Raw genomic sequence first — 11,485 nt, 5'->3', positions numbered from 1 at the left:
AGGGGCCTGGGGGGAGGTGACTGGATCATGGGGACAGTTTTCCTCATGCTGTTCTTGTGGTATTCAGTGAGTCCTCATGAGATCTTACAGGATTTTGTTTTGTTTTGTTTGGTTTGGTTTTTGGGATTGAGTCTTGCTCTCTCGCCCAGGCTGGAGTGCCATGGCGCCATCTTGGCTCACTGCAGCCTCTGCCTCCTGGATTCCAGCGATTCTCCTGCTTTTGGCCTTCTGAGTAACTGGGATTACAGGCATGCACCAGCACACTCAGCTAATTTTTGTATTTTTAGTAAGAGATGGGATTTCACTACGTTAGCTAGGCTGGTCTCGAACTCCTGACCTCAGTCAATCCACCCACCTTGGCCTCCCAAAGTGCTAGGGTTATGGGTGTGAGCCACTGTATCCAGCTGAGATCTGATGGTTTTATACATGTTTGACAGTTGCTCCTTCACATGCTCACACTCTCTGTGCGGCCACCATGTTAGTTGGACCTGGTTCTCCTTCTGCCATGTTTATAAATTTCCTGAGGCCTCCCCAGCCATGTGAAACTGTGAGTCAATCAAACCTCTTTCCTTTATAAATTGCCCAGCCTCAGGTATTTCTTTCTATCAGTGTGAAAACAGACTGATATAATTTCTGATAATCATACTTGAAGAACTGGGGGATTCAGACTACCTGGGATCAAATTGTGGCCTCACCCTTAGCAGTCATGTGAGGTTACTTGAGGAGATTACTTACCTTCTCCATCTCAAGTTTTTCTGTAAAATCTGTAAAATGAGATTGTTTCTGAGGGTTAAGTGAGCATAGCACAGTGGGGACACTGTCAAGCACACACTACTTGCCAGATGTCGAGTATTATCTTTATTGAATTAGGATGGTGGTAACCCACTTTATGGCTCTCAATTTTGTATGACAAAATCATGCATAGTGCTTTGTTAGTAGAAGAAAGAAAATCTGAAAGTCTCTGCCATGGAAGGAAGAAATAGCGGGGAGAAAAGGGAGTTGGTAAGTTTCAGCATTTCAGAGCTTGGAGGGACAAGTTAGGTTTCTATTTTATGGAGAAGGAGGTGGAGGCAGGATGGGTCCTAAGGTGTCATTCAAGACACACAGCCGTAACTCTTTACTGAGAATAGAGCTAGGGCCCCAGGGATTGCTGTGGTCAATTTGCAGACAAAAACGACCACTCATTGGAAGACAGGAGAGGAGTGTTTTGTTACAAAAGCAGTCAGCCATTCAGGTGTATCTACATTCAGTCAGCAAATAAAAGTTGTTCAGCTTGGTTGCTAATGGGACCCACTCTACTGAGGCTTTGTGTAGAACTCAGAGAGGAAGATGGCTTCAAGCAACGAACTACCCTGTGCTTTTCTTAGGACTAAAAAGCTCAGGAAGCTGGTGATGGATGAAAACCTTAGTCCCACTGGCACTGCACGAGGGGCCAGGAGAGCAGCAGCATCATAAGCCACAGGGTGGGGCAGCCCAGGCAGGGGCATTCTGAGCTGTTGGGGAGGGGTGGCAGCCAGGGTGGGGCACTGTGAGCTGTCAGGGAGGGCATTGTGAAGTGTGGGGTGGGGCATTGTGTGCCACATGCCTGGGCTCCCACCTGGGCCAGTGGGCTTCAGTCTGTAGGTGACTACAGAAGGAGGAGGAGCTCCGTCTATTCTCTCTTCAGGCAGTTGTTGTGTCTCTCAGCGCTTGTTGGGTTCACAGCCTATTAAATAAGCGGCTGGTCTTCACCCTCCCAGACAAGTCAACTCAGGGGAGGCGGCAGGGTGCGGGCCTTGGCCCGCAGCCGCAGCCGGGGCTGGGGCCACAGCCAGCCTGTGAGGTGGGCAGGCGAGCAGCAGACAAGACCATCTCTGCAAGTGCAGCGTAGCCTCGGCCTAGGATAGCAGGAGTGCGTGGCCAAAGCTGTGAGCAGGGGCACAGGTGGTGGCAGACAGTAGAGGCGTCCCATGGGGAACATACTGACCTGTTGTGTGCGCCCCAGTGACCCTGAGTTTGACCAGCAACAGGGGTCCGTGTGTCCCTCTGAATCTGAGATCTATGAGGCAGGAGCTGGGGACAAGATGGCAGGAGCTGGGGACAGGATGGCAGGGGCACCCATGGCTGCTGCTATGCAGCCTGCTGCGGTGACTGTCGAAGTTAGTGAGGACCTCCACATGCACCACATCCATGACTGGGAGATGCCTGAAGGTAAGGAGGTGACGGGTGCCATCTGCCTTCTGCTTGCCTCTGGCTGCTGCTGTCCCCAAGGTCCCCTGGGAGGCATCGCCCACTTCGAGCTCCTTTCTGCCTGTAGCCAGCTTTCCCGGGGCTGGCCAGGAGCACAAGCTGGCTCTGCCTTGCATTCCCACCCCTTAGTCTTTCCCCACCAAGTCCAGCAGTTTCTTTTCGCTTCCCCTCCCAATCGCTCAGTGCTTGCTCTCTCATCTTTCTCCCAGGCTGCCATGGGACCATTTATTTATGGCTCTTCTTGTCGAATAAGCAGCAGTCAAATAAATGAGTTGATCAATTTTTACAAATGATTACATCTTTTTTTTCTTTTCTCCCTCTATACATATAGCTTTGGAGTTTAACCCTTCTGCCAATCCAGAGGCAAGCACAATATTCCAGAGGAACTCTCAAACAGATGGTGAGACAACATTGTCTGTAGCTCTATTTATTATCCTGTGGGACTTTGCTGAGGCTTCTTTGGACTATTCTCTTCCTTTTCTCAATAAAAACTCAAATATCCCAACTTTCCAGTACCCATCTTATTTTTTCTTTGTACCTATCCAGATGGTACCTAAGTGAAGGAACCAGGTAAGTGCCTAATTGTTTGCTTTGTTAAAGTAGCTAAATCTCAGCACAGTTCATATTCAGATATTTGGGGATTTCTTGTTTAAAATCAGAATGGAGGTTGCCATGGGAGAGGCTGTATGGTATTCTTAATGGGCTGCTGTAAGTCACCTTGATAGAGGCTGCTGAGTTTCTTCTAACTCTAATTTGAACACAGAAGTGGGGGGAAAGAGGGTGTTTAAAATAATTGTGAAAGGTGCAAAATGTCACGACCAGGGAGGCAGAGAAATGGCTGTGTGTGTGTGGGGGCGGGTAGGGTTTGTCAAAGAAGTTTGCCCATGAGGCTCTGATGACTTTAAAATTCTTACTTTAACACAAAATGTGTCTCCAGATTTATTCTGGTGACTTAACAGATTTTATTTACCTCCTTGTTCTAAAAGATAGGTGAGGTTCATGGTCAAAACTTTCAAAAGACATGAAACATCAATGTAGACTTTTAATGTGTAATATAAAAATTGCAGGTTAAAATCTCTGACCTTCCCTGTAAAGAGTGATTGTTGCCATGGCTTCCCCTTTGTCCTTTCCCCTCCTGACAATAGCATCTTGTTCAAAGATAAGAAAATTGGAGTTTTGCCCAGGCATGGTGGCTTACGCCTGTAATACCACCATTTTGGGAGGCCGAGGCAGGTGGATCACCTAAGGTCAGGAGTTCGAGACCAGCCTGGCCAACATGCTGAAACCCCTTGTCTACTAAAAAAATACAAAAATTAGCTGGGCGTGGTGGCGCATGCTTGTAGTTCCTGCTACTCTTGAGACTGAGGCAGGAGAATTGCTTGAACCCGGGAGGCAGAGGTTGCAGTGAGCAGAGATCACGCCAATGCACTCCAGCCTGGGTGACAGAGCAAGACCCCATCTCACAAAAAAAAAAAAAAAAAAAAAAGAAAAAAAGAAAGTTGGAGTTTTTCAGTCTCTATCCTTATGGGAGAGGCAGGGGATGGGTGGTGGTAGAAAAGAGAAAACAATTAGTTGATTTGCCTCTCAAATTTTGCGAAGAGATGAATCTAAGTAAAAGTAATTCTGGGTAGTAATATAGTTCTTGAATAAAAACTAAAATTTTCTTGGAAAACATTACATCACAACGAAATTAAATCCAGTTGGCTTATTGGTTTCATTTAAATGCCAGAGATTTCATTCCTGTAGAGGAAATGTCTTGAAGCTCTTCTATTTAAACTTTGGTTGGGCTTTTAAGTTTTTAAAAAGTAGGATAATTAAGACTCATGATGAGTGTGACTTTGTAACTTGGAAGTACTATCCTCACTTTTCAAGATATTTAAGGATTGCTTTAGAATAAACAAATATATTATGTGAATTAATTGATTATACCTTTATACACAAAGTGTGTAAGTACTTGTGTAAACTTACACTCTGCTCGCTGATGTAAGGAAACCTCTGAGTGATGTTACACACCAGTTAGTAGCTGGGTAGTGTCGGATGAGAGCCCCAAAATGGCTCTTTATTGTCATTCTTTAGGATTACAACACAGTTTATGTATGTTTCACTTGGCCCTTTCCAGTATAAATAAGGCCTGTATATGTTCTCCCTATGTATTGCTAATGAAGAAATGAAGACTTAGAGATATCACATGACTGTAGAAGACAGCTACTCAACAGAACTAAGGTTCTATATCCTCAGAATGACATGGAAGTGACAGATATGCTGAATTTACTTTTAAAAAATTTAAAAAACTCTAGAATACATCTTATACTTTGCCTATAAAATAGACCTGTCTTTTAAAACTTACTGCCATCTTGATTTATTTTATGCAAAGTTGATTTTACACAACTCAAAGCCAACATTTACCTCTTCTTCTTCTCTTCCTCTTCCTCCTCTTCTTCCTCTTCTTCCCCTTCTTCTTCCTCTTCCTCCTCCTCCTCCTCCTCTTCTTCTTCTTCTTCTTCTTCTTCTTCTTCTTCTTCTTCTTCTTCTTCTTTCTTCTTTCTTCTTTCCTTCTTCTCTTCTTCTTCTTTTTTTTTGAATAAAGGTGGGTGTGACTATGTTACTCATGCTGGCTTCAAATTCCTGACCTGGGTTCAAGTGATTTTCCCATCTCAGCCTTCTGAGTAGCTGGGACTACAAGCATGTTCCACCTTGCCTGGCTCTATCTTATGTCTATACATTCATTTCAATGGATAAGAATAAAAGTAAAAGTAGTGAAAGAGCCTAAATGCAGCAGTTGAGTAAACGAGTTGATAAATTTTAATAAATGATTGCATCTTTTTTCTTTTCTCCCTCTATACATATAGCTTTGGATTTTAACCCTTCTGCCAATCCAGAGGCAAGCACAATATTCCAGAGGAACTCTCAAACAGATGGTGAGACAACATTGTTTTTTCTACCAAGAGAAAGAGTAAAAACTCTTGTTTGATCAGGTGTATTATAGGAAGTATTTAGAAAAACTCATATTGGTTTAAATTTTTCAACTTTTCACATATTCACTTGTCTTATTTTAACATGTGATATATTTTCCTTTAGTTATCTTGTTAGTGAAAACATCTAAACTTTTTGTTTATACATTTTTGCCATCTTTTTATCAACATAATTAATTTGTCATGTGATGGAGGAGTCATGGATTTCTCTTTATTCATAATTCTTGGCCCCTTTTTCCTTGCTCCAAAGAGTACATTTTAAAGATGAATGACAGAACTTAGGCTTCAGCTTGGTTTTCTTTTAAACAAATTATAAACATAGTTGTTTATTATCAGGAATTGAATCTGTGATTTGGGTCTCCTCTCACACAGTCCTCTGACCACATTCATTTACCACATCCAAGTTTGTGCTACTCAAAACTTTTAAGTTATTAACCCTTTCATTTGATGTAATGTCAATTTAAACATGCCCTACTCCTGCTTATTTTCCTTAAAGTTATCGTTAAATCCTCATGTATTTGCTAAAAAGCCACGCACAAGCAAGTTTTCCAGTTGACTTAAACAGCAAGAATACAAGTGAGGGTTCTATAATAATATGTGAAGTAATGCAGCACAGTAAAACATGGGAGTTTGTAACCTTTGTTTTTATAGTTTGAGTAGACTTTGCCCATCTTGAGTCAGTTATTTCTGATTAGAATTTGTGTTCATTTTTTACATTACTATAAAGAGATACCTAAGGCTGGGTAATTTATAACAAAAAGAGGTTTAATTGGCTCATAGATCTTCAGGCTGTACAAACATGGCTTCAACATCTGCTTCTGGAGAGGGCCTCAGCAAGCTTACAATCATGATAGAAGGCAGAGGGGAAGCAGGTTTTTCCACATGGTAAAGAGGGAGGAGAGAGGGGAAGAGGGAAGGTACCACACTCTTTTTTTTTTTTTTGAAATGGAGTCTCGCTCTGTTGCCCAGGCGGGAGTGCAATGGAGTGATCTTGGCTTACTACAACCTCTACCTCCCAGGTTCAAGCAATTCTCCAGCCTCAGCCTCCCGAGTAGTTGGGACTATAGGCGGGCACCATAACACCTGGCTAATTTTTGTATTTTTGGTATAGACAGGGTTTCACCACGGTGGCCAGGCTGGTCTCAAACTCCTGACCTCAGGTGATCCGCCCGCTTCAGCTTCCCAAAGTGCTGGGATTACAGGCTTGAGCCACCGCACCTGGCCAGTACCACACTCTTTTAAACTACCAAAAGGAGAATTTGCTTGTTACCATGAGGGTGGGACCAAGCCATTCATTGGGAATCCCCCGACATTACCCAAACACCTCCCACTAGGCCCTGTCTCCAAAATTAAGGGTCACATGTTACCATGAGATTTGGAGGGGGAATATATCTAAAACGTACCAGAATTGTATTTCCCAGCTCCTTCCAGAGCCATAGGCTTCTCTCACCTAGAGAGCATGGAAGCGGTAAAAGAAAAGCTATTCCATGTCCCTCACTCTTCAGTGGTAGGAACTTTTGCCTACAAGGCCCTTCCGGCATCAAAGGCAGAGGCAGTGTAGGAAACAAAGCATGACCCAAGTCCCTCTTGAGGCTTTTATTATTCTGGCCTTTTTTTAGAAAAACAAAAATGATTTTTTTGTGCTGCAGACACTATGTCCAATTAGGTTTGTATACTCATTTTACAATTAAAATTTACGAAAGGTTCTGTGGCTTACACCTGTAATCCCAGCTCTTTGGGAGGCCGAAGTGGGTGGATCATGAGGTTAGGAGATCAAGACCATCCTGGCTAATGCAGTGTAACCTCCTCTCTGCTAAAAATACAAAAAAAAAAAAAAAAAAAAAAAAGAAAGAAAAATTAGCTAGGCATGGTGGCATGTGCCTGTAGTCCCAGCTTGTTGGGAGACTGAGGCTGGAGAATCGCTTGAACCCGGGAGTCAGTGAGGTTGCAGTGAGCTGAGATCCCACCACTGCACTCCAGCCTAGGTTATAGAGTGAGACTCCATCTGAAAAAAAAAAAAAAAATTAGGATACATTACTTTTGAGTTGTGTAAAGACCCCTTTTTGTTTTGTTTTGTTTTTAGTGGCATATTAGTAGGTAACCACTAAGTGTGGTTCAAGATGCTTACGGGGATTCTGTTGCATCTAGAGATAGGTGCCTGGTCAGGAAGTAGTTCTTAGAGCTGTTAGCTCTTAGCTTCTGATAATTAAAGTAAGCTATGTGTAAATACCGAGTGAGAGAATACTAATGGATCATGGATTATATATGCAACAGTTAAACTTTTTTATTAGCTAAGATTTTCATCTGGCCTAAATTTTTTGCCCTTTTCTTTTGTACATGAGGATTCCTTCATTTGTAGGTAATAGAAACAAAAGGTAAAGTAGATGAAAAGCTAAAATTTTAGATTTGACTTTACGACATTAATCGTGCCAGATAATTTAAATTACAAATTATTGAAAATAGTTTCTTTAAATGGAATTTTGTCTCATTTTACATAGGAGTAATCACTAAGATGTTAACAACTACTTTTATTTTATGGTATTCGTATCAGAAGTGACCATTTTTTTTTTTAAATTCTTAGTTGTAGAAATAAGAAGAAGCAATTGTACAAACCATGTAAGTAAACAGTCAAATAGTTAAGAAATTGATAGTTTGACATAAAAGTTGTCTCTCTTGATTTCTTTAAATTACAATGTGGACCCAGTGGTGGTAGCATGGACCTCTTTTTGTGGATTTTCTAAATCTCTTCTATTTTCCTAAGTATTAAATTTATCTAGAAAAGTCTTTAGTTTAGTGTGTCCACCTTTTAAGGATGTCTGATATTTAAGTTACATTTCAATAGTCTGGTTGTGGTAAAAAGATCTGCCTTAAGGCTGGGCATGGTAGCTCATGCCTGTAATCCCAGCACTTTAGGAGGCCAAGGTGGACAGATCATCTGAGGTCAGGAGTTCGAGACAACCGTGACCAACATGGTGAAATTCTGTCTCTACCAAAAATACAAAATTAGCCAGGTGTGTTGGCGCGTGCCTGTAATCTCAGCTGCTCAGGAGGCTGACACAGGAGAATCACTTGAACCTCGGAGGCAGAGGTTGCAGTGAGCCGAGATGGTGCCATTGTGTTCCAGCCTGGGCGAGAGAGTGAATCTCTGTCTCAAAAAAAAAAAACAAAAAAAACAAAAAAAAAAACCAAAACTGCCTTAAATATTTAATCTTATTTTTAATGAAATAACAAAAATAGAATAAGTTAATGCCAGCACTGTCTACTGATTTTCTATCACAGCAGGTGAAAGCATACCTTCCTCGCTACACCATGGTCTTATGTTCCTCCCTCTGTTTCTTCCAATTGTAGCACACTTTTTCATTAAATCAGTAATATTTACATGATTATGACTCTGCAAATATTACTCACTGCTAAGTCATATGGTGTTTTCACTGTGCCTCTGCATTACATGTCCTTCATCCTGTCTCTGAAACAGTTCTCAAATCTGAGCACTTCTGCAACTCTCCTGGATCTTCTCTTTTTCCCTAGCCGATGTTAGTTTATCCATCCAAATATAATAAGTAGCCTCTGGGTGGTCTGTTTGCTTTCACATCCATTATTTTTCAGCATGAAGTTAATTTTCTGACTATTCGTTTGCTTATTTTCTAACAGCTGTTTTTCCCCTAAGTATTGTAGCATTTATCACATGCCTTTCAAAGATATTTTCTGTCTGTGAAAACACACTTGTTCCTTTTTTTCTTTGTAGAAGGGCAACTTTCTTTGGCCTTTTGTCATCCTAGCTCAATATAGAGTGGCTTTCCCTAGATATGCTCGATGTCTGCTTTTCAGTGCTATCTCCTTAAAGTCTTTTGGGATCTCACATAACTGCTCTCTTGTGTGGGATCATCTGAGTCCCTGATTCTGTCCCTGAGTCCCTGATTCTGTGTTTCCTACTGTCCTGTTATCCTCTCTGTTTGTACTTCAACACATTGTCCTGGGTGGAGATGTTTAGAGAGCTGGCCAATCTTAAAATCCCTCCTCTTTGATAGAGAGGACACCTCTAGGTTGAATCTAAATTCTATGTTTCTGAAGACATTTTGCAGTTGTGCTCTCATTACAATGTTGTTCTTGAATCTATTGCCAGTGTGTGATACACTATTTACACCCAAGTTTTAGGTAGCTGTGGAAACTTTTTAGGATCTTTTCTATCTCTGAGGTTCTGAAATTTTATAATAACAGCTTGGTGGGAGCCAGGCACAGTGGCTCATGCCCGTAATCCCAGCACTTTGGGAGGCTGTGGTGGGTGGATCACAAGGACAGGAGTTCGAGACAAGTCTGGCCAATACGGTGAAACCCCATCTCTACTAAAAATACAAAAACTAACGAGGAGTGGTGGCGTGCGCCTGTAGTCCCAACTACTTGGGAGACTGAGGCAGGAGAATCACTTGAACCGAGGAGGCGGAGGTTGCAGTGAGCCCAGATTGCTCCACTGCACTCCAGCCTGGACAATAGAGTGAGACTCCATCTCAAAAAAACAAAACAAAACAAAAAAAAACAGTCACAGCTTGGTGGGGATCTTCTCATTTTATTGAGGCTACTAAACCTGCAGACTATCTCTTCTTGAGAATTTTTTTATGTTCCGTTACTTTTTTATCGATAGTCTTGTTATTCAGATGCTAGGCTGCTTAGACCAGTATACAGACATTGGTTTTTAATTTTTCCCCTTCTATTTTTTCAGTTTGTCTTTTTATTCCACTTCTGGGATATTCTGTCATTTTATCCTCTACATTTTTATTGAATTTTATATTTTTGAGAGTATTTTAAGATTTTTTTTTAAGTTTTGCTCCTGATTTTGACTGGTCTCATGAATTCCTTTTTTCTGTTGTTTTGATCTCTTTTGTTGGAGGCTTCCCTCCAATGTGTGGTGGTCCCTGGTCTGCTTTATTTGGAAGCAGGACTTCTGTTAACTGATAGCGCTCAGTGTGAGGTTTTTCTGGCTTAGAGATACCATGGCCTAAACCTGGGATATATAGTTTGGGATGGGAATTGTGTTGAATTTGTGATTGCTTTTGGCAGTATGGTCCTTTTCACAATATTCATTCTACCGATTCATGAGCATGGGATGTCTTTCCATTTGTTTGTGTCCATGATTTCTTTCAACTATGGTTTGTAGTTCGAACGGCATATCAAAAAAATAATCCAACCTGGCGCGGTAGCTCCCGCCTGTAATCCCAGCACTTTAGGAGGCCGAGGCAGGTGGATCAGGACGTCAGGAGTTTAAGACTAGCCTGGCCAACATGGTGAAACCCTGTCTCTACTAAAAATACAAAAATTAGCTGGGTATGGTGGTGCGTGCCTGTAATCACAGCTACTCAGGAGGCTGAGGCAGGAGAATCGCTTGAACCTGGGAGGTGGAGGTTGCAGTGAGTCAAGATTACACCACTGCACATTCCAGCCTGGGTGACAGAGCAAGACTCCATCTCAAAATAATAATAATAATAATAATCCACCATGATCAAATGGGTTTCATACCAGGGATGCAGGGATGGATTAACATACACAAGTCAATGAATGTGATACACCACATAAACAGAATTAAAAACAAAAAATCACATGATCATCTCAACAGACATAGAAAAAACATTTGACAGAATGCAGCATCCTTCTATGATTAAAACCCTCAGCAAGATCGGCATACAAGGGTCATATCTCAATGTAATAGCCATCTATGACAAACCCACAGCCAACATAATACTGAATGGGGAAAATTTGAAAGCATTCCCCCTGAGAACTGGAACAAGACAAGGATGCACACTCTCACCACTTATTTTATTGTTTTATTGTATTTTTACAAACATAGACGTTACTAAATGCTGCTCAATCCCCCAGTGAAGATCTTTCATTACAAAACAATTTTCCACACAACTGCAAGAGATTGGAATGGTACTCTGATAACAAAAGATGTGAGAAATACTTCACCAAGTAAAAACATAAAAGACCTCTGTACAGTCAACCTTTTCAGAGCTCTATAGAGGAAGCCTACTGCATTTCCTTTAAATAAAGCCAGGCAGTGACTACTAGTGCTCTGTATCACCACACTGTGGGACTCAAAGCCTCCATCCCTAGGTCAGGAGGGACTAGGTGAAGGGCAGGTCATGAGGACTGGAAAGGCCCTGCCTTCAGCCTTTGAGAGGAGGAGGAGGAATGAGTTGAGGGGCAAGCTGGGTAATTCACCTGAGCTGCCTCTACCCATCCGTTACCACTCTGGGGAATTGCAGAGGAAGGGGGATATTCATGAGGAACAA

The 11,485-nt window shown here is 41.9% G+C and overlaps 1 pseudogene across 1 annotated transcript in view; it reads left to right on the top strand.

Moving 5' to 3' along the window:
- Window positions 1-277: 277 nt before the first annotated feature.
- LOC106992395 (arf-GAP with GTPase, ANK repeat and PH domain-containing protein 5-like) overlaps window positions 278-11,485 on the top strand; it is a 54,632-nt pseudogene continuing 43,424 nt past the window's right edge. Inside the window, exons 1-4 of the transcript XR_013398053.1 lie at window positions 278-2,190; window positions 2,561-2,629; window positions 5,079-5,147; window positions 7,783-7,817. The product of XR_013398053.1 is annotated as an arf-GAP with GTPase, ANK repeat and PH domain-containing protein 5-like (transcript). The remainder of the gene's footprint in view (window positions 2,191-2,560; window positions 2,630-5,078; window positions 5,148-7,782; window positions 7,818-11,485) is intronic.

This window comes from Macaca mulatta, chromosome 9 (genome assembly GCF_049350105.2).
Source record: "Macaca mulatta isolate MMU2019108-1 chromosome 9, T2T-MMU8v2.0, whole genome shotgun sequence".
NCBI lineage: Eukaryota > Metazoa > Chordata > Mammalia > Primates > Cercopithecidae > Macaca > Macaca mulatta.
The sequence above is the reverse complement of the archived record's forward strand: the minus strand, read 5'-3'. Positions and strand labels throughout refer to the sequence as shown.